Here is a 23016-nt window from a genome sequence, read left to right on the forward strand (position 1 = left end):
ATGATGAGTTAAAGAGATCTGAAGTGGCATTTAATTGTTAAAAACAAAGTGTAGATGGTTGGATGATAGATGAGAAATCATGTGATGCTAGAGAAGGTCATCCACCTTGACCCCCCCCTTGCCCTAATTCATGTTGTTTTGTTGTCCCACATTTGTACAGCACGCTTTGAACATTTCCCTGAATGGTCCAGGATTAAGTATTTTTCTCTTTAAATCCAGAAATTCTGTTTCATTAGTGTGTCCTCAAGAATAACAAAAAACATGCAGTTATGAAATTTGTCAAACCTAGAGAGTGACCATCATCCCCCGGTGCTGACGTTCTTTATGGATAATGCGACTAATTTACAACAATGCAGTTCTTGGCTCAAGCTATATGAAGCAGAAAAAAGATTGATAGGATCCAAAGACTCGTTCAAAATGGCATGTTATCTTGGGGAGACTGGAAAGGGGTGAAACAGGTATCTTCTCTAACAGTCTATGGTGTAACAAGGTTGCCACAGTCTAAGCCACAAGTCTTCAGTTATACTCCTGTCCTCCTCCTCTGCCTGCCCTGCTCCACGGTCCGGCTAGGACAAATGACAGACCCTGACACCAAACAAGAAAGAAGACTACTCTTGCGAGTCATAGTTTACAGCTTTTTGTATTAACAGGGAGCATGCTGATGTGGACAGTACAGGAAAAGAGGGCTACCCTGTATACCAAAAATAAAACCTAGGAACTTTCATACTCTATAGAGCAACATTGCTTCATCTAATTTTGTTTTTGCAGCTATTCGGATAGTTTAGTTATAGAAATCGAGTTTTTGTAAGCAAGTCTAACAATAGTACTTAGTGGATATAAAGGAATATGGATTCAAAGAATTATTTTTACGAGCGTGTAAATCAAATTAAGAAATGCATACAAAAGTAAATCCCAGTGATTCAAAGTGAAAAAAAGATACCCAATAATGGATTTGCAGTTAGCATAGTATTTGCCAATGATATATAAAAAAAAGGTAAGGTCAGTTTTTTGTATATATACCGAACAGGAACAATATCATCCCTCTTTTCATTTGGATTGAGTTTACCTAATATGCTCGGTTGCCACTTGGGTAGGCAAGCGTTTCAACCCTTGCGATAAAGGTTCTTAGTCATCATCAGGACAAAATGTTCAGGAAAAGGATAGGTCCACAAAGGTACCTAGAATAATGCTGGGTAACCAGTCCTTAGTGATATGCAAATTAATGTACCTTCAGGAATAAAACGTAACCCTGTATATGATTTTTTTTGCAGGCAACGTTTGGGTTGGTAGCTTACTTAAATGTACTGGTAAGTAACACATCACTACTGGCAAAAAAGCTGGCATTAAGTTATGAAAAATATGTTCATGTATTTATGTTTTTATATAGGGCTGTCTTGTGACATGTAGTCCATTTGCAATGCTGGGATTTGGTTGTTTGTTGGTTGTAGTTCCATTTTAGCACAGGTCTTTCAATGAGTTGCAGAATCTGTCAATAAGGGAAGTGAAACCAAAGGTTCAACCTTCTTTGATTGGCCACAAAGGAGAATGGAGCGAACTTTCTGGGACATGTGAAGGAGGGATGGGTGATCACTGTGGTTTCTGGTAAACAGATACAGCGTCTGTATTCAGATTTCTTTTAAATGTATCCAGTTTACATTGGCTTCACGGGCGAGGACTAAGGGACTTCCAGAGTTGTGCCCACAGTCCCTAGATTGTCCTGCCTTCAGGTGTTTTCCAAATGAATCTAGATTAAGAAACCTCATTTGCATTACTTGAACTGAGGATGAAACTGAAAACTGAGTGCTGTTCTCCAGATGTTGCTCCTAAAACTGGTGAGAGGAATTGTGATTCAGAACAGACAACTGTGATTTCGCTCTAGGCAACCCAGAATGCGACAACTGCAGACTCATCCTGAGAACGGATGGTGTTTGAGGAGGACGTGGGGCCTGATGCGGAGCTCGTCACCCAGAGAGTCACAAGAAACTTCCACATTGGTGGTGTCATGCTGCAGAATGTGTCATGAAAATTGGTAATCGTGTAAAAAGATTCATATGGTACCTTGAGGGGCATGTTTTGGGAGAAGCATCTCATTATACACACATAAGGGTTCCTTATGATAGTAAAATATCATTAGGGCTGCCGGTTTTATGGTTTTATTTTTGGGGCATTTCTGTCTGTGTTTATCATATTCATTTTTTGTCAATTTTATCTGTATTTATCCATTTTTAGTTTAGGTGTTGTGAAAAAATAATAATAGCTGAAACTAGTATATTTTCACATTTATTTAGCTGATAAATGTATGCTCTTAGTTGGATGCCTGACAGGATTCAATGATATGAACAACCACAGACGATGATTCAATAAAATTATATGAAAACATGGACATTTTTGCATCAAGCTTGGGCATATATACTGTTGTTTAAACCTCATTACTTAAATGTATTTCTTTTTTACTCCCTTTACCTCTCAATCTGCACAGCTATTGGCCCGGTAGTCATCGAGAATCAATTAAAAACAACGGAATATCTGTTTTTATACATATCTAAAATTAAACACATACAGGAAAATAAATGGTTTTCTGTCTTTGTTTATCTATAAAAATCCTTTTTTTAAAGGAAAACAGGGCGCCTTAAAAATAATCTGTCAAACACATACAATGTGATAAACAAATGCCCTCTTAGAAGGCAACCAATACTTGTAAAGATTAATTCTTAATGATGGTGGATATCTGAACCTCCTGCATAGAGCTTACTCAGATAAAATTATCCCTTACATGATATATGAAGTGGCAGCTTGTGGGGGGTGAGGGGTGACTGGGCTTTAATAAAATGGGCTCTATAGATACCAAGGGATGAATTTAGAGGTTGGTAGACCACCAAACTCTCAGTTTCCCCGTCCCATTTAGAGGTCAGGCCTCTTTGGGTTTCCAGGGGCGGAAGCTCACCTGATTCCTATTTCTCAAACTCTCGCCCTGGCGGCCTGTTTGTTTCAGGATCCACAGGCCATAGTGGCAGTGGCACCACAATAGGATATTCTCTGCCCGGTTCTGCCATGCGAGAATTGGTGGACCTAGGCGAGGAAAACTAAAGGCCCTGTTGCGTGGGGAGGAAAACTCCTTGGACTTGTGGCCTAATGTCAGTTAGCTTTTTAGAAACAAATCATCACTTTGGTTGTTGCCCCTAAAAAACAAAAAGAAATTTCTAGCAGGACATAAAAGGCAAGCATTTGTAAAGCCAGTCTGTCCTGCCTATGTGAGGCATTGGCTTTACCAATGTGTATGGTTGAAAGTTAAAAGAAAAGCGCCATGACACTGCCAGAGCTGGCTACGTTATTGGTTGCCAACTCAGCGCAGAGTTGTGACCCAAAGTGTATCTGCCCATATGGCGGATGCACTCCCATCGAAGAGATACCCGCCAGGCAGGGACCACCAGTGGTGGCAGTGGCCCACAGCAGCGAATTTTGAGGCCTGTGTTATTCAGCTAAAATATGACACGGTCCTTTGTTACAATTACACATCCTGCAGCCGTGCCACAAAAGCCTTTAACCTAGGCATACCCTGCTGTGTTATCCTGTCTTCCTGCTTTTACAGTTTCAGCACTCTGCAACGAGGCGTATTTCACTAGTTGCACATGAAATCCACGTGACCATGTAAGTGCTTCCTGCCAGCTGTCACTTTGTAGGTTTTTGTTTCCTGTGTGGAGGCCTGCGGTGGATGTGTCCTTATACACGTTACTCCTGTGATCTGCAGGCCTCCACTTTCGTCACCAGAGAAAGATCCCAGGGTGTGTGCTTTGTCAGTTAGGAGTACGTGGTATATCATTTTCAGAGCGCTATGGTGTAAGCGCTCCTCGGCGCTATAGAGGCCTCCACAATACCCGGTTTGAATTTTGTAAATTGCAAAAAACACACAAATAAAGAAAGGACAAACCACAAACACCAGTATTAAAAATACCACAGGATGTGCAACTTACACCCGACAAGGGACAATTAATTGTCTATTCAAAGCCAACAATAGGCCTCATCCTGTCACGGCGTTTTTGCGTTGCTAGGGCTGCCCGCCTTGCCTCATCCCTAATAAAACCCTATAAAGAAAGCTGATTTGTTTTGCCCTCCTCTAAGGTTGCCGTCATTCGATGCCCACCGCTCTTGCACCCCGCCATAAGCGTCGTCACCAATAACCGCATACTCGTGGTACTTCCGGCCTCTGAGGTGAAATGTCACGGAGGGGGACGCGGGCTCAGTGAGACACAGAGAGGAAGTTGATAAAGATGCCGTTGACGCCCATTTACGGTCAGAATTATAAAAAGAAGGGAAGTGAAGTGAAGAGGGTGGAGGGCGCTCGTGCAGCAGCAGCACCGGCGCGAGCTGAGACGTCTTGGAACCCTGAGGGAGGCGCACGCACGCGGTCAGGAGCGGCGTTGCGTGCATCAGCTGGCACGCGGCGGCGGCGCGGACCTGCATCTGATAACAGAGCGCGCTGAGAGACTGGGGACGCAGAGCTTCTGCATTCACACGGGGCACACAGTGTGGCGCACCGGCCCAGAGCCTGCTGAACACCAGGCGCACTAGGCCGGAGAGTGCACTTCACCCCTCCATGCTGGGTCTTAGGAGCGCGGAACCTCTGCCCCCTGGCCCCGGATTCCAATCGGAGTGCCCTTAACGACGAAATAGAAGGTAAGCCCCGTTCAGCCATTTTTTTATACTACACTTTTCCCTCAAGTGACAGACAGTCCAGGAGCAGGTGTCACAAATAAATAGTTAATCCTCATGCAAAGCCACGCAGAAGCTTTCTGTCACACCACACACAAATTGGGTATGGTGATGAGAGAGCGCAAACTGATATAAATATATGAGTACATCACATTTACCTATAGAGAGCAGAATTCATGAAGAGAAATGCCATGAGTGCTAATAGTATTTGAAATTATATTCTAAATGTATAGCTAATATAGAGATTTAAGTAGAAGTGGAATTAATACAGAAATGTGTGACATTATATGATTTTATTAGACGTGATTATTTTGAATCTATGTCGTGTAGCTGTTAACATATAAGATGGTCTGTGGTAAAACGCAGAACGTGGTAGGCCTCAGGGCCAGAGCTGGAGCTAAAAGGGAAGGTGTTTCTTTTCACGACACAGATTGTTTTAACGTTTTTGGTCATTGCATTAATGGGCCATGATTTAGAGTAATGTTTTCTAAATAATAGAATAAGAGTTTTAACATGCTTTAATTAAATGAAGAAATAGAATGCTATAATCATAATGTGAAATATTGTAGGCCTGAAATGTTTTAGCATTGATTTACACGTACATGTCTGGGCTGAGAAATGTTGCAAGCCTTTTTAGAAGTCTATGAGAGTTGGGTTCTTGGCGGCAGATATCTGTCTGCAACAGGAAAGGGGGGATCCAATTATAAGTGAATGAATAGAGGTCTGTTCAGTAGACGGCCCAGACATGGAGGAGGGTTCTGGAATGTTTAAGGGGTATCAGCGGGCCGGAGAAGAGACTGAGAAGCAAGGTCAACTCTAACGTCTGAGGCCCAATACAAAGCATCATGGAAAAAGCCTGAAGTTGCACCACGTGAGAGGCGTTTCGCAAGGGGCGTCTCAAATGTTGTTGACTATTTTGTATTAGGGACAGCACCCTTGGGTGGAGTTAGAGCAGAGACCTGAGGACCCTTTAGAGAGCGGGTGGGTAGGCAGTGAGGGGTCATGACTGGAGAACTTTAGGTTTTCACCAAGAGACTTAGAGTGGGTGACTTCCCTTGGGGGTCATTCATTGCTGACACCTTTGTTAGGTTGGGATTTGGTTAAGTAGGGATACCATCTAGAACAGGGTAGGGACGCCTAACCTGTGTTTGTTTTCCTCCAACCTAAATGAAGGAGAGATATGCGTCTATGCTGATAGCTTTGCTATTTTTAGAACTTGTGTTAGTGATTTCTGTTGCTCGTCTGAGGGCTTTTCGAGAGCACATGTATGTAATTGGACCTGTGTATCTCGTGAATCTCATTCTGAGATGCTTGTATTTGCAGCTCATTATATCTTTACAATAAACTTTTGAAACCTAGAAGTTGTCCGTGATCTTTAAGAGTAGAGTCCTTTCTTGGGTGAACTAATTTGCAGATAGGTGTACTGTTTCCTTCCAAGACAGGCAATAAAGGTTCAGTCGACCAGATCGAGGTTTGGATCAATAGATATAAGGTATCGATCAAAATCTCGCCCCTTTCAGTTGGTAGCTATAGAGGATGGTTGCCTTCTTGAGGACGGTGACCTAGGCCAGGTTAGCTTACCCCAAGGCCCCTAGAAATCGATGATCGGAAGAACAGCCCGCAGATGAAGATCCGGATGACGTGAGACAGAAAAAGCAGCAGTATCGGTCGAGAGTGAGTATAAAGGGTTATGCGTGTTAGATTGCGGTGTTTTGTATTGTATCTATGTTGTAATGTCTGGCGGAGTTGAATGTCTGTAGAGTGACTGTGGAACAGGTTGTGAGCGCGCGCAACCGGTGGAAATCTTAAGTTCAAGGAGAGCTTAAGTGGTTCGGGTGTATCGGACACCCAGAGTAATTGTCAACTAGTGTGAAGGGGGTCATGAGGTACCATTGATCACCCGAGAGACCGAGATAGGGGGAACGTAAGAGTGAGTGCGTGAGTAACGGACGCTGGTCGGAAGTTACTGTGTGTGTAAGTAACCTATCAGAGAGACGATAGACATCTCGTCAGTTGTGTTGACAATTACAGATAGACTGTGGACGTACAGTCGAGAGAAGTGACCGCTTGGTCGGAAGTAGTCATTTTTCAGTGTATGAATGGGACGCATGCATAACCGGGAGACGAGTTGAGAAAGGAGGGGTGCTGCTGCGAAGCGGAGAAAAGAGACGTCAGGTGGTGTCGCGCAGTGATTGGCTGACAGGAGAAAGACCGCGCTGTGATAGGCCAGCTAGCGAACACGTCATACAGGGTCGCGACGTGATTGGCTGACAGGAGAAAGACCGCGCTGTGATAGGCCAAGCTAGCAAAGCCGCGACAGGATTGGTGGAGTGTCATCAGGAAGTAAACAGAGTAGCGAGGCTGGATTTTGTGCGCATAATTATGAAGTGTTTTAAATGGTTGAAAGCGCTGTTTAAGAAAGAGAAGCGGGGATCGTATGAAGGGGAAGAAGCCCCGCCGGAGGGTACGCCAGCTCGTTATATGGCAGTAAATGTTGGGTTGCATACGATCCTCTGGATATCAGAGTGGAGTAAGATTACTGAAGGAAACGAGGAACTGACGTTCCCGAAGTACGGGACGTTCAGATTAGAGGTGTTACATCGATTGAAATCAGTCATGACCTCAAAGAGACCCTTGCCTAGACCAACCCAGTTTGAAGCCCTTGAAGCATGGCTTAGGGCAGCGCATGAAAGGAATATGAACAGACGACAAGAAAGGGTGAAACGCTCGGTAAGGGCAGTACAGGATGCCAGGTGGGATGCGGATGCTAAAAGATGGAGAGTGCATAATTTGGAAATAAATAAACTGTACCCAGTGTTAGAGGCGCCAGTAAATAAAAGCCCCCTAGAAGAAGATGATGAGAGCGAAACAGAGGATAGCTTGATAAACAGATTACTGACAGACAGGCCACCCCCGTATAATAGAGCAGGGGGAGAGGTCGAGAATACTGAAGGAGAAAAGGGGGGCATTGCAGGAGAGCATAGACCGCTTCCCAGTTCACAGTGGGATCCTGAGCCAAAGAAAGAGTTGTTCCAGCCTAGTCAGGTGCAGCAGGTGGTCGGTAGGTTTGTGGTACAAAGAGCGCCGGAAACGGAAAATGCCACATCCTACCCATTACCAGATGCACTACAGGTACCTGTTACCATAGGTCCTATAATATCGATATATGACCAAGAGAGAGCAAAAGGGGAAGAACGGAAACGGAAAGACAGAGAAAGAGCAGAGCAGGCAAGGAGGAACGATACCACTAATTCCCCAAGTCAGATGCCGATACCCAGAGAGTGGAGCACCCCGATGCACACAGCAGGGGACCCAGGAGGAGATCCTGGGGGCCCTAGATGGCCAATGGATCTGAGGGGATCTGGACGAAAATCCTTTCAAGAACTAAATGAGTACATGAAGCAGTGGGATGAGGCAGTGAAGGCTCAAAAGTGCATCAATGCTGCAGAAGCAGAAAGGGAAAGTCAGGACAGCAGAGCACGAACTCACTGCGGGGCTGGGGAGAGTAGCCCGGAGTGGGACTGTAGAGGGAGTAGGGGAGTCACCCATTGGGCCCGGAATGGAGGTAGAACAGACCTGGAAAACGGGGGCCCCGGGAGTGGAGGGGTGGCGTGCCCAATACTCGGTGAAGGGGAGAGGAGAGCGCAAGAGTACAGGAACAGCTTTAAGTGTACCCACTGTGTGCCTGCCACCAGAGAACAGAATGGGAGTTGTGAGAGGTCGCACCATAGTCCCTGTGATGACAGAAATGAGCGCAGCCCAGGGAATATGGGGAACCAGGAAGGATCGTATCGGATACTGAGCGATACGAGGCAAAGGGAGTGTAGCGACCAGAGGGAAAATAACAGAGAGATGTGCGGTGAGAGGAGAGAAGAAGAAGAGAGTGGGCAGAGAGAGAGTAGGGATAAAAGGCCCGTGTTCCATCACCTTCCAAGATTGGATGGCCGAGCATGGGACCTGGAGAGATGGGAGCAAGGGAGGCCACCCATTAATTCTCCTGAGCCCAAACGCAGAGCTCGAAGTTGGGATGGGAGGGAGACCAGTGAGCCCCCTTCAAAAGACATATTGCGAGCTGAGATAAAAGCCAAGAGACTTGATGTCTCCAGCTTAAGGTCAGATCTGGATGACATGGTAGATGGTACCCTGCCTTTGGAAAGAATGGAAATGTATGAACAGGATGAAATACTGTATATGGCAAAGGACATCACACGAAAGGCGAGAGCAGTCCATGAGAAGTTAGTCGAACTAGCAGGCAAATATATGGTGGACTTGTCAAGAACCAAAGCATTACAGGGTAACCACAGGCTACATTACTCAGATCGAGATCTAGATGAGAGGAGAACGATTGGGCTGAAAACGCACATAAGGGAACTGATTACTGGAATAAGGACATGGAGGGCACTAGATAAATGGGAAGAGAGGTGGTCCAAGAAAGGGACCGGCAGAAGAAGCATGATTGGTATAACACCAGGACAGCAGGGAATAGAAGCTTACCCTTTGCGTGAAGTTGCCAATGGGAGCTATGTACATGTCCCTTGGAGTAGGGGAGATTTAGCTGCTTTTACCACATCTTTCCCCAAGTTACGAGAGAGCCCCGTGGAGTGGTACAAGCAAGTGGAGAGATTTGTAAAGATCTCAAAGGTCCTATGGATAGATCTGAACACGCTGTTTGACATTGTAGTACCAGGAGATCTGTGGACAGCATGCAAGGTTAGCGCTGAGTGGCCCACAACGGAGCCAGAGAGAGATGCTAGGACTAATGGGCCGTCCGAGATCGTGATGGCAAAATTCGAGAGAGTGATGACTTGGCTGAAAGAAAAAGTGCCAATGCAAGACATAGATTGGGTCAGAATAGACAGAACGAGACAGGAACCCAAAGAGACAGTCCATGAATATTACGAGAGATTGCTGAAGGCGTTTAAACAGTATAGCGGCTTGGATGTAATGGATCCAAAGGACATAGGGCAATTCGTGTCCAAGTTCGTCCTGGGACTGAGACCGGATATTAGTTTAATGATTCAGCAACACTCGATTTGTTGGCAAAGTAGACCCCTAGATGAAATACTGAGATATGCCAGGTACTGCTGTGATGAGGTAGACTCCAAGGCTAAGAAACTAAAAGAGAAGCTGATGGTGGTACAATTGCAGGCAGCAGGAAAGGGGGGACCGCAACAACAGCAGCAAGGGACAGGTACAGGAGGTAAGAAGCAGTACAGTCAGAACAAGGGTAATGAGGAGAGTACTACCTTTAGACCCAGAGTAGACATAGCTACCTTGAAGAAAACGACTAGGTGTCACCAGTGCAACGAGTTGGGGCATTGGAAACGCGAGTGCCCTTACAATGTGGAGATCGGAGAGCAAGAGATAGAGGAGGAAGAGGTCCAGAGCGCACCTATGAGAGGGGCGACGCCATACCAAGGAAAGGTGCTCAAAGGGGGGGGGGCTCCTCCCCGAGCCCAGTTCCCGCAACCTCCTCGAGTAGGGAGTATGGGTAAGACCTATAGACAAATGCCCCTGTTTGTGGAAGGTGAAGAATGCTATTATGTGGACCCATTAACCGGACAGAGAGTGGAAAGAGAAGACTGCACCCTTGGGGCAGCCTTAGAGGTAGATCAGAGGGGACCCTATGTGGAAGCAGAAGTAGCAGGGTGCCCTACGACATTTCTGGTGGACACAGGAGCCACTAGATCCACGATCAGATCAGCTGCAGTTCCAGACCTGCCCATGTCTGGAGAGACCATACAGGTGGTAGGGGTCGCAAACAGGAGAATAACCAGCCAATTGACAGAACCGGTACAGGTGAAAATAGGGAAGTACAGCGATGAGCACCAATTTGTGGTTTGCGATTCAAGCCCTGTGTGTCTGCTAGGAAGAGACCTGTTGTGCAAATTGAATTGTACTATATATTGTACACCCCAGGGAGTGGAGGTATTGACTAATGATGATGATGCAGATTTCAAAGTTGCAAACTCAAGAATATGTGTGGAGCTGTACCCTACTTTGACAGTAGACGAGCTTCCCTGGGATTTGAGAGAGACAGTGGCATCAGAGGTATGGGATTTCACTGGGGAAGAGATTGGATTGGTCAAAGGGGTGGACCCAGTGAAAATTGTAGTGAAACCGCATGCTGAGTTCCCAAGAACACCCCAGTATAAACTGACTCCAGAAACGATTGCAGGCATAAAACCCGTGATCGAGTCCATGATTAAACAGGGAATACTGAAAGAAATCGTGGGTAGTCCATGTAACTCCCCGATTATGGGTCTGCAGAAACCAAATGGGAAATTCCGGATAGTGCAGGACCTTCGAAAGATTAATAACATAGTCGTTTCATGTTGTCCAGTGGTACCGAATCCATCAGTGATACTGTTTCAGATTCCATTCCAAGCTGAGTGGTTCACTGTGATAGATCTTTGTCAGGCTTTCTTTTCGATCCCTTTGGACGAAGATAGCCATTTTCTTTTCGCATTTAAGCTGGAAAATCGCGTCCTAACATGGTGTCGTATCCCTCAGGGGTATACAGAGAGTCCATCGATCTTTAACCAGCTTCTGAAGAAAAATCTTGAAAGTCTAGTGCTGCCCCAGAAGTCAGTTCTGGTCCAGTACATAGACGACCTCCTTGTGGCGTCAGAAACAGAAGAAGCTTGCAGGGAAGACTCCATTGCTTTGTTAAATCACCTAGCTGCCAATGGGCACAAGGTGTCCCCGGGAAAATTGCAGTACTGCCTGACAGAAGTACAGTACTTGGGACACAGAATTGAGAAAGGCAAACGAAAGGTGTCACCAGACAGGATAGAGGCGATCATGAAAATGAACGCGCCTCAGACACAGAGAGAGGTCAGGATGTTCCTAGGGATGGTGGGTTATTGCCGACAGTGGATCGTGAACTTTTCACTGAAAGCAAAGCCCTTGCAAAAACTGACGCACAAAGAGGTGAGTGATCCGGTACCATGGGACAAAGACTGTTTGATGGCATTCTTACAGCTGAGAGAGGACCTGTGTCGTGCTCCGGCATTGGGAATGCCTGATTACAATAAACAATTCTTTCTTTACTGTTGTGAGAGAGAAGGTTGTGCGTTGTCTGTGTTGGTCCAAATCCATGGGAATGCCCGTAGACCAGTTGCTTATTTCTCGGCTACTTTAGACCCAGTAGCCGCAGCGTTGCCCGGATGTCTCAAATCCGTTGCTGCAACGGGTGTCAGCATTGAGAGATGTGAAAATATTGTTATGGGGCACCCGTTAGAGGTGTGCGTGCCACATTCTGTTGAACTGTTGATGACCAGGACCAAAACACAGCATCTGACCAATAGCAGGCTCACGCGCTATGAGCAAGTTATTCTTGCTGCAGAGAACGTGACCCTCAAGAGATGCTCTGTTTTGAACCCTGCTACCTTAATGCCACTTCCAAATGATATTGATGATGATGATGAATATACAGACCATGACTGTCTCGATGTGACTGAACTATGCACCAAACCCAGACCCGACATCGTAGATGAGCCACTGACCGACCCAGACGAAGTTTTCTTTGTCGATGGCTCATGTGTAAGAGACGAAGTTGGGCAGTTGAGAGCAGCTTATGCTGTTTGTACAATTGAAGGAGTTGTGGAAGCTGGGTGCCTGGAAGGAGTACACTCCGCTCAGGTAGCCGAGATTATTGCCCTAACACGTGCTTGCTTAGCAGGCAATCAAATTCGAGTCACCATCTACACCGACAGCCAATACGGGTTTGGGGTAGTTCATGATTACGGGCAGTTATGGTCTCAAAGAGGGTTCATGACTTCTTCAGGCTCTCCCATTCGCAATGGAGAGTTTGTGCGCCTGTTGTTAGAAGCATTGCAATGTCCAGCAAGTATCGCAGTTGTAAAGTGCATCGCACATACCAAAAATGAGGACTTTGTTTCAAAAGGCAATAGATATGCTGATGAAGTTGCGCGGTATTGCGCAGAACAAGGTTACTCTTTCACAGAGGTGGATGTGGGTGGAATAAATGTAAGAACTGAATTAGCCATGATACTGGAAACTGTTGATACTTGGGATGAATTGTCAACCATGCAAGAAAATGCTCCTGATTCTGAGAAAGAAACATGGGAAAAGGCAGGATGTGTAATGGGTGAGACTCATTTTTGGGTCTCAGCAGACGGCAGAGCAGTGTTGCCCAATGAGATGGTGAGTCCAATGGCTAGACTCATACATGGTCCAGTACACTTAGGGAGAGATGCTATGCTGAGAGTGTTTAGACAGACTTGGTACAATCCTAAGTTTAGAATAGCAGCAGAAGCAGTGTGCCAGCGTTGTGTGACCTGCCAGCAGCTGAATGTAGGGAAAAGAACACCAGTTGCACTAAGTCACATAGGAAGGTCTGGAGGTCCATTCAACAGAATGCAGATAGATTTCATTGAAATGCCAAGATGCAACCGCCTCCGCTATGTCCTGGTGGTTGTTTGTGTGTTCTCCAGATGGGTTGAGGCATACCCTACACGTAGGTGCGACACCCTCACAGTGGCTAAGTTACTGCTTAGAGAACTTATCCCTCGGTTCGGGGTGCCGGCCTTTTTAGAATCAGATAGGGGAACACATTTTAACAGCGAGCTTGTGAAGATGATTTGTGTTGCACTGAATATAGACCAGAAGCTCCATTGCAGTTACCGACCAGAAGCCTCAGGAATTGTGGAACAAATTAATGGCACGATCAAGTCCAGAATAGCGAAAGTTTGCTCCTCAACGACCCTGAATTGGCCTGATGCCCTGCCATTGGTACTCATGAGCCTTCGTAGTACCCCAGACAGAAGAACAGGGTTGTCACCACATGAGGTGTTAATGGGGAGAGCAATGAGACTGCCATCTATTCCAGCTACTGCACTGTTAAATATCACAGATGATATGATCCTGGACTATTGTAAGGGGCTGTCTGACGCCATGCGTTCTGTGTCCCTTCAGGTGCAGGCTGCAGAGGTTCCAGCGTGCCAGGGCCCTTGCCATGACCTGTATCCTGGGGACTGGGTCCTGGTGAAGAAACATGTGAGAAGAAGCTGCTTGGATATTCGTTGGCGTGGGCCCTACCAGGTCATCCTGATCACAAGTACAGCTGTAAAGGTGGGAGGCCTGCCCAACTGGATACACGCGTCGCATACGAAAAGGGTTCCAGCACCTCTGGAAACAGCTCCTCTCTCGGATGGACGTCCAGCTGAGGACCAAGAAGCCATAGAGGGGGCTAGCCAAGCTGTAGAGGTGCCAGTGGAAGCAGGGAACGAGTCTGACCAAGCTGAGGACGGTCAGTACAACAGCGAAACAGAAGACGCTACAGAAGGAGAAGACAGCTGGGAGTACGAGTCTGACCCTGACAGGTCTGAAAGAGAGCGAGAACAGACCAGAAGGAGAAGGAATAGAAGGGCACGTGGAGAAGCAAATTGGCCGCAAAGAAGAAGTTCTAGCCTGAGGTCAACTCCAGAAGCAACCCTTCCTCCGATATCAGAAGACTCAGACCCAGAAGAAGGTGCTCAGGGCGCTGAAGCACCAGACCGAAGAAGGTCAAGAAGAGTGCGTGTGCCTAACAGAAGATACTCCACACCTGAGTGGACATATCTGGCGACAAATGTCTGTGAAACCGGAGACAGGGAGGATCCGAGCGGTGGTGGTGTCCAGTTCTGAGCCCATTATCACCGTGGAAATACAACTGTTGGTACCCGGTGTCGAACAAGAAGGGTCACTAACATTCGTGCTCCCCAGACCTCCCCGCCTCAGCAAGTTAAAACACATGTTTCTTACAGAATTGAAATTCCCCGACTTTGGTACCACGATAACAGCACATGAAGAGCATACTCTTCGCATGGAAATATTGAACTATGCTATTGAAGCTGCAACCACAAATCTAATAGTCGATTGTTAAAGGACTTTGTAAATAAAGCAAGCAGAAGGAAAGAAGATTACCTAGCGCCCAGGAAGCAGAGAATTTTAGGGAACCCCTTGAGTGGATGGAGAAGGGCTAGGGTTGTCTTTTTGAACTGTGAAAGGACTTTTTGCGAAAAAGGCTGTCAGCCTCCAGCTGTGTGGATTCTAAAGATAAAAAAAGGATTGAAAGAGACTGTAAAGGAACGAGAGGAAAAGAACTTTTTTTGCAAAGAGAAAGGGAAAAGCTAGATTGTCTGACGAAATGGAGGCCGGCACCCCGAACCGCAGAGCTAAATGTATAATAGGTACACTAATAGTAGGAGTGATAATATTAATAGCTTTAGTGGTAACAATTTCTTATGTAAAGGGACATGAGGAGGAGGTAAAGGTAACTGATGCGAATTCTGTAGTAACACTTACACCCACTGTTGCAGGTGAGAAAAGGGAAAACACTCAAGAGAAAGCGTTATTGGCTGCAGAAGCCCGCAGGTTACATGTAGACGAGTCCCAAGGAGACTTTAGGTCAAATGCTTATGCTAAACTTTTGTATGAATACGTGGATGCCATGGAGGTTAAGGATTGCTACGTCTGCATGCAGTTGCCTGCGTCTGTAGATGAAGGAATTCGATATCATCACCTCCCTCTGACATATGGCATTACATGTAGCTTATTGCTTAGTATATTTTATGAGAGAGATAGTTTTGAATACTATTTCTCCAACTATGATTCTGTGTTGCCAGAAGTCCCGAATTATAAGCAGATGAATAAATGGGATTACTGGAAGAGTGAAGACAGATTGGCCAAATTCTTCATTCCTTGGATTACCTTAGATACTTCACATGCCCGTAGAAATAATCTGACATGCAAGGTGTCAGAAGTCGAGAAAAAGTTCATAGGGCAGGTGGATGATCGTTACAGGAGACAAAAGATTTTGAAAAAATCAGGACAAGGGAAATTAGATTGGACCGAGGAAGAGAAGTCACACAAGAGAAAGGGTAGTAGTGGTCCAATAGCTTTAGATAAAGCGCAGAAAGGAAAGTTATGTCTTCACCGAGCCAAAACGTATTATGAAAATGTATACGTGGGTGAAGTTGAATGTGAACATGCTTTTAATTTAGAGTACTACACTAAGGATTTCCTGAAGGGAATGCAAGTAATTCCAAATGTGTATTTTGTATGTGGAAGAAATGCTTACGTGAGACTACCTGACAACTGGTATGGATCATGTTACTTGGCAATTGTCTTCCCCAAAATATATCATGCACAAGACTTATTGATCATTGAGGGCCAGACATCATCGAGGGGAAGGAGAGATGTAGGTGATGCCGAAATGGTTGGAGATGTCTTTGGAGCTATGTTTCCTCTTTTGGGAATAATCCTTAATGATGTTAAAATTAGACGACTGGCAACAGTTGTCGACAGGTTGTCTGCCAGCACTGCTCAGTCCTTAATGCTGGTAGAAGGAGAGATGCAATCGATAAGGGCTATGGTTCTTCAAAATCGGCTTGCATTAGATGTCTTATTAGCAAAAGAGGGCGGAGTCTGTAAGGCTTTGAAGGTTCAGGAATGTTGCACTTACATTCCAGACCTTTCAAAACCCCTTGAGAAAGTTATTAAGAACATAACTAATATACACAAAGAGATCGAAGACTTGAGTAGAGAAAATGTCTGGGAAAAGGTGGGCCACGGAATGAGTACAGTTGGAGGGTGGTTTTCCACCTTAGGCAAAAGCTTTATTTGGTATATCCTAAAGCCTATCATCATAATATTGATCTGTGGGATAATATTGTGGGGATTGGTGAGGGTATTCAAATGGTACAGAGCAAGAAGGTCAGAAAGGGCCCAAAGAGAACAGTTGCAAAGATTGGCTGCCATACAAGATAATCAGTACAGGAGCCTGAGAGCTCTGGAAGCGCAGAGAATGCCAGCAATAACTGCCGTTTAAATGTTAGTGATGACCCCGAGAGGTCATCAAAGGGGGGAACTGAGAGAGCGCAAACTGATATAAATATATGAGTACATCACATTTACCTATAGAGAGCAGAATTCATGAAGAGAAATGCCATGAGTGCTAATAGTATTTGAAATTATATTCTAAATGTATAGCTAATATAGAGATTTAAGTAGAAGTGGAATTAATACAGAAATGTGTGACATTATATGATTTTATTAGACGTGATTATTTTGAATCTATGTCGTGTAGCTGTTAACATATAAGATGGTCTGTGGTAAAACGCAGAACGTGGTAGGCCTCAGGGCCAGAGCTGGAGCTAAAAGGGAAGGTGTTTCTTTTCACGACACAGATTGTTTTAACGTTTTTGGTCATTGCATTAATGGGCCATGATTTAGAGTAATGTTTTCTAAATAATAGAATAAGAGTTTTAACATGCTTTAATTAAATGAAGAAATAGAATGCTATAATCATAATGTGAAATATTGTAGGCCTGAAATGTTTTAGCATTGATTTACACGTACATGTCTGGGCTGAGAAATGTTGCAAGCCTTTTTAGAAGTCTATGAGAGTTGGGTTCTTGGCGGCAGATATCTGTCTGCAACAGGAAAGGGGGGATCCAATTATAAGTGAATGAATAGAGGTCTGTTCAGTAGACGGCCCAGACATGGAGGAGGGTTCTGGAATGTTTAAGGGGTATCAGCGGGCCGGAGAAGAGACTGAGAAGCAAGGTCAACTCTAACGTCTGAGGCCCAATACAAAGCATCATGGAAAAAGCCTGAAGTTGCACCACGTGAGAGGCGTTTCGCAAGGGGCGTCTCAAATGTTGTTGACTATTTTGTATTAGGGACAGCACCCTTGGGTGGAGTTAGAGCAGAGACCTGAGGACCCTTTAGAGAGCGGGTGGGTAGGCAGTGAGGGGTCATGACTGGAGAACTTTAGGTTTTCACCAAGAGACTTAGAGTGGGTGACTTCCCTTGGGGGTCATTCATTGCTGACACCTTTGTTAGGTTGGGATTTGGTTAAGTAGGGATACCATCTAGAACAGGGTAGGGACGCCTAACCTGTGTTTGTTTTCCTCCAACCTAAATGAAGGAGAGATATGCGTCTATGCTGATAGCTTTGCTATTTTTAGAACTTGTGTTAGTGATTTCTGTTGCTCGTCTGAGGGCTTTTCGAGAGCACATGTATGTAATTGGACCTGTGTATCTCGTGAATCTCATTCTGAGATGCTTGTATTTGCAGCTCATTATATCTTTACAATAAACTTTTGAAACCTAGAAGTTGTCCGTGATCTTTAAGAGTAGAGTCCTTTCTTGGGTGAACTAATTTGCAGATAGGTGTACTGTTTCCTTCCAAGACAGGCAATAAAGGTTCAGTCGACCAGATCGAGGTTTGGATCAATAGATATAAGGTATCGATCAAAATCTCGCCCCTTTCAGTGACAATGTTATTCTCCCACGGGCAAGGTCGGGATGGGGGTGGTGGTTGGTCCTATTTTAGGATGCAGTTTGGGGTTTCTCTCAGAGCGGCTGGCGTGGTCCCCCGGCCCGAGAGTAGGCATGCACGCGATGACGTTTATCTCCTCGCAACAGGCTCTCTCTGTGTGGTTACATATCTTGGATAACTTTGCTCACCCCCCAGACCAAGTCGAATAGTGCAGCTGTGGTTATGGTGAGTTCTGTTGTTCTGCAGCAAGGAAGTCACAGGCTGCCTCCAAGCGCTCTTCACTACCCTGGAACCTCGGAGTGAGTGCCCAATTTAAGAAAACCAAGAAAAACATTTCACTGGGGGCAAATACTGGTCTAGGAAGTAAGCGTACAACTTTTCGTCAAAACTACAGCATACAATTGTTTGGAGTCAACTTGCTGACTTTGGGGAAGCTGTAGATTGAACCCTACCAAGAAAGCTGAAAATGTAGTTATTTTCTGAAATGGATTACTCAAAGCTGCTACTCAAGTTACTAACTGACATCACTGCTCAGCACAGGTGGGGCCGCTTTGAAGAGATGGGGGAGGTTAGAACTGGCCACAGTGCACAAAGTTCACTCGCATATTGCATAGCATTTAATCCGCATGTCGCCACCTGAATAAAAAGCCATGTGGTGCTTGCATCTGAACCCTGATTACTGGTAATGCGGATTTACGTGCAGGGCTATTGTGAGGCCGTAAATAAGTTTTCCGCATGGTATACTGGCTCATAAATACCGATGTTAAAAGTGAATCTAAAAAGAATGTGAAAAAAAGCATGCAGGCATGGGTTTTCAACATACAGTTCCACACAGAACTCCTAATTCCATACCATTTCCATTTACCGCCATTCTGAGCAGGTGGTAAATGGGAGTCAGGCCGGTCTGGGTTGAGGGTGGGTATGGTAGCAGTGGGCAAGGGAGGATGTGGCCCGACAGGTTGGTGAATTACATTGTCCCCATGCGGCGGGGGGATCAGGAACGGCGCTGGACCTGGCCAGATACACTTGCAGCCCAAGCCTAACATGATGTGATCAGATGGGTTTTCCAGGTCCGTTGTACTCACACCCAAGAAACCCAAGTGCAGAACACTCGTCCAATTATAATCAGGGTCACTGAAATTATGCGGTTCTACAGCCATTGCTATCTTCTTGTTATTAAGGATTTGCTGCATGTGCCGCATAATCCTTCATCTGCTGCTTAATTTGCAGATTTGAACAAAAAAAGTGTTGTGCTCAAACAGATCAGAAGTTACTAAAACTATGCCGATATGTGTTAATGAGTCACACGCATTGGAAGACCATTCACAAGGTTAACTGGTCATCTTTCAGTTGCTTATTTATGTATTTAGATTTTATACTGGCACTAATGATGTGACATTGTAGCCCAATCCGTATTACCAAGTGTAAAAATAACAAAGCAATGAAGTAATAACATCAGAAAATGTGTACCACATAATTTGCCTATTCCTGCAGCGTAATTTAGACAACCCTGCTGCATACTTTGATGCTCCCCTGCTGCATAATTCCAGGGGCCCTGTTTATAATTAGGCAGAGTGGTAACTCACCCAAGGATACCACTCCTTCCAACTTGTAGTCAGGCCCTGTACGTTTTCCTGTGATACCATCAGGTTGGAGGGTCCTGACGCCATTTCTAGTGACCACTAACTTGAGTATTAGTGACTTTAGATCTTGAAAAACCGTACCTCAGTGGTTGGAAGCTGTTAGCAGGTATTTGAGTGTTGAGGCACATTACAGGACTACAGGATTAGCACTTAGTAGTAAAACCTGAGCAAAACGGGGTTAAATACGGGCACTAAAACAGTGCTTAATTTGTAAAAAATAATAAGTGCCGGCCCTCGCCAGGAGTCCACCGCAGTTTGCACCACACATTGCCACTTTACTTATACAACTACTAATCGTCACACTGCTACAAGTTGACAGTTCATACTGTTCGAGGCCGCCAAAGCTTTAAGAATGGCTTGAGAGGCAGGTATTAGTTGTTTACAATGTATGAATTAAAAAACACCTGTTTTTCTGCTCATCTTTAAATTGCACAAATAGCATAAGTTCAGGTTCTGGTAATTAAGTGCCGGCAATTAAGAGCCGGTGCTGACCACAGAAAATCACCGGCTTAAATTAAGCATAGCACTAAAATAAAATCTCACATGACATTTTTGCTACTTGACTCGATAAAAAAGATCTTTAAATGACCTCTTGCTTGGGGTCATTGCTGTCAGACAGCTCATTTCTGTAGCCGTCCTTGGTCGTGTCTCTCCCTCGTCTCTCTGGTCTCCCTCTGGGAGGGCATGCATGTACCGCCGGGCTAGCACCATGCCCCCCTGCAGCCAGCTGTATCACATTCACCACACTAGTGAGGAGCACATCACGTGGAGTGAGAGGCCTGACACGGCAGGCTTTAGTGGGAGTGGAGTACCCCCTCCTGCTCGCGATTTCTAGTAACTACAGGTAACTTCTCTTGACTATTTCTGGAATAGTACAAGCTCAGTGGCAAGCACCTGCAACGAAAGAATCTTACATCTGGCAGCATTATAATCCCCGACCAATCAACCAATCAAAAAACCTTATTCGATTTTGAATAATAATCATAAAAGTACAGTAGATATAAAACAGCACATACACTGCTTACAAAAACCTGGATTTATATTTCACAATTGATTTTAAAAAACACTGCAAGAGAAACATCATCTCCCATAAGCATCTGTAAAAGAATACAAAGCTGGTCTGCAGTGAGTAAAATTGCATCGTTTCAACAGAGGAATACAAAATTGCTTAGAACAAATAATATAAAATGTACAAAAAAAAAGACAAAGTGCATAAGTATTTGATCAGAATAGCCGTCGCAGGGACATGCACAAATATTACAACTATCATAATACCTCAAAGGAAAACATAGCAGTGAGCCAATCGCCCCAGTCCTAAAACGAATTGGAAGTGTTCTTTCCCAATGCCCAGCCAACGCCAGCAGATAAGGTTCAGTACTGAATGTGGTTTGCGGAATAGCATATTGTCTGATTTCCTCACCTTCCTTATCCATGCACCTATTTTCCATGAAATTTTTTTTCACCCACAATCTACCTATTTTACGATTGGTCGATGGTTTCTAAAAAAGAGAGGGCCTGCCAAAACTGCCAAGAGCCGTTTTACATATGCAATCCAGGGGTATGTTTTGGTTTAAACATAATAGAGGCAAGGACACAGCCTTGGTAGGCTCTGTGTGCGAGTCTAAAAGGGGTTAACCTGGCCAAATGCACAAGAGAGATCCATGAAGGCTAGACACATGGGGCGGTGCTGGCTACAGTGTATTTACCTATGATCAAATGAAGATCAAGGCACTGCTCCATTGTAGCTAGACCTTCACGAAACCCTTTGCACTTCATGCACAGTCTCTGGCTGTAACAGTGACATCTAGTGGCGAAGCCCTGCCACAAGTGTTGCAGATAAACTTGTATTCAGGGCCGGACTGAGAACCAAAACCGGCCCTGGCAAAGTGGTCTACCGGTCCCCCTAACCCCCGGGGGGTTGGGGGTGCCGCCGAGCTCTTTGCCAGGGCCGGTTTTCGGCCGATTTTGTTGCAGGGCTGTTTTTGCAGCAACGCTGCAAAAACAGCCCTGTAACAAAAGCGCCCCCCCGGGGCCCAAAAAAGGGCTAAAAGGGGTAAAAGATAGAGGAGGACATAGTTTTGATTCTCTTTTTGAGGTAAAAACAAACACCCTCTGGTTGAAAGGATCTGCTAGAAATATCTGAAGCTTTGACATCAGAAGTTCTTCTGAAGGATACAAGATATAGTAAAACAGTAAGTTTAAAACAGATGCGTTTTAGAGAGAGAGAGAGGAGTTCTCTCCCCAGGAAGATAGGGTACGAAGTACAAGTGTAACGTCCCAAAGGGCGGAATATTTAGCGATTGGAGGGATAAGAACTCTCATACATCTCATTATCTTTTTGGTTAGTAAATTCTGTCCGACAGACAGGCTATTAACTAGGGAGTGGCCTGCAGAAATAGCGGATCTATAGACATTGACGGTTCTGTAAGACAGGCCTGAAGTGAAGAGTTCAGACAGGTAGTTGTTAGCATGTACTAAATCAACTGAAATGGGATTATAACCTCGTTGAAAACATCAGCGAACCCATTTGTTCCATGCCAGTCGATATGCTTTCCTTGTTCCAGATGCCCATGACTCAGAAATGAGTCGGAAAGCATTTGGCAAAAGCCCTGGGATTTGCCACTGTCTCCTGAAATCTTGCATGCTGTCAGAACCAGGAAACCCTGATCTACAAGGGGATGAAGGTCTTCTGGACCCAAGAGTATTTCTCTGAAAGAGGGGATTAGGATTGGGAAGTCTATGCTCATTTCCAGGATGATTGGAAACCAGGCTTGGGATCTCCAAAGGGGTGCTATTACAGTTATGTTCTCTCTGTAACGTCGAGCGTGAAGGAGAAACCGAAGTAGCATTGCAAAAGGCGGGAAAGCATAGGGAGCCAAGCCTCTCCAATCTTGAGCTTGAGGATCCAGTCTCCAACTGAAGAATTCCTTCAGTTGAGTGTTCAACCGGTCTGCAAATAGATCCGTTCTGACGAGACCCCATTTGGATTGGATAGTCAAGAAGGTTTGCCTGTCTAGCCTCCAGTTGCTGGAGTCCTTGAAATTCCTGGAGAAACAGTCCGCTACACCATTGCTCAACCCAGGAATGTGTTCTGCTATAACTGATATTCCTTTGTTCAAACAGTATTCCCAGAAGTTCTTCCCTAGGTCCGTTAGCCCTTTGGAGTGGGGTCCGCTCAGTTTGTTGACATAACGAACTGCTGATACATTGTCCATCATTAATGTCACACAGCATTTCACTGACTTTGGAGTAAAACAGCGAATTGCAAATGAACCTGCCAGTAATTCTAAGCAGTTGATATGCAACTTCTTCTCTTGGGTTGTCCAGCGACCCCCCTGTTGAGGAGTTCCCACATCCCCCTCCCCATCCTTG

The 23016-nt window shown here is 45.2% G+C and overlaps 1 protein-coding gene across 1 annotated transcript in view; it reads left to right on the forward strand.

Annotated features, from left to right (window-relative positions):
- The first annotated feature begins 4299 nt into the window (after positions 1-4299).
- Positions 4300-23016, forward strand: part of FERMT3 (FERM domain containing kindlin 3) — a 108293-nt gene continuing 89576 nt past the window's right edge. The window contains exon 1 of the mRNA XM_078660551.1: positions 4300-4674. The gene's annotated coding sequence lies outside the window, so the exon portion shown is untranslated. The remainder of the gene's footprint in view (positions 4675-23016) is intronic.

The sequence above is a fragment of the Lissotriton helveticus genome, chromosome 9 (assembly GCF_964261635.1).
Source record: "Lissotriton helveticus chromosome 9, aLisHel1.1, whole genome shotgun sequence".
Taxonomy (NCBI): domain Eukaryota; kingdom Metazoa; phylum Chordata; class Amphibia; order Caudata; family Salamandridae; genus Lissotriton; species Lissotriton helveticus.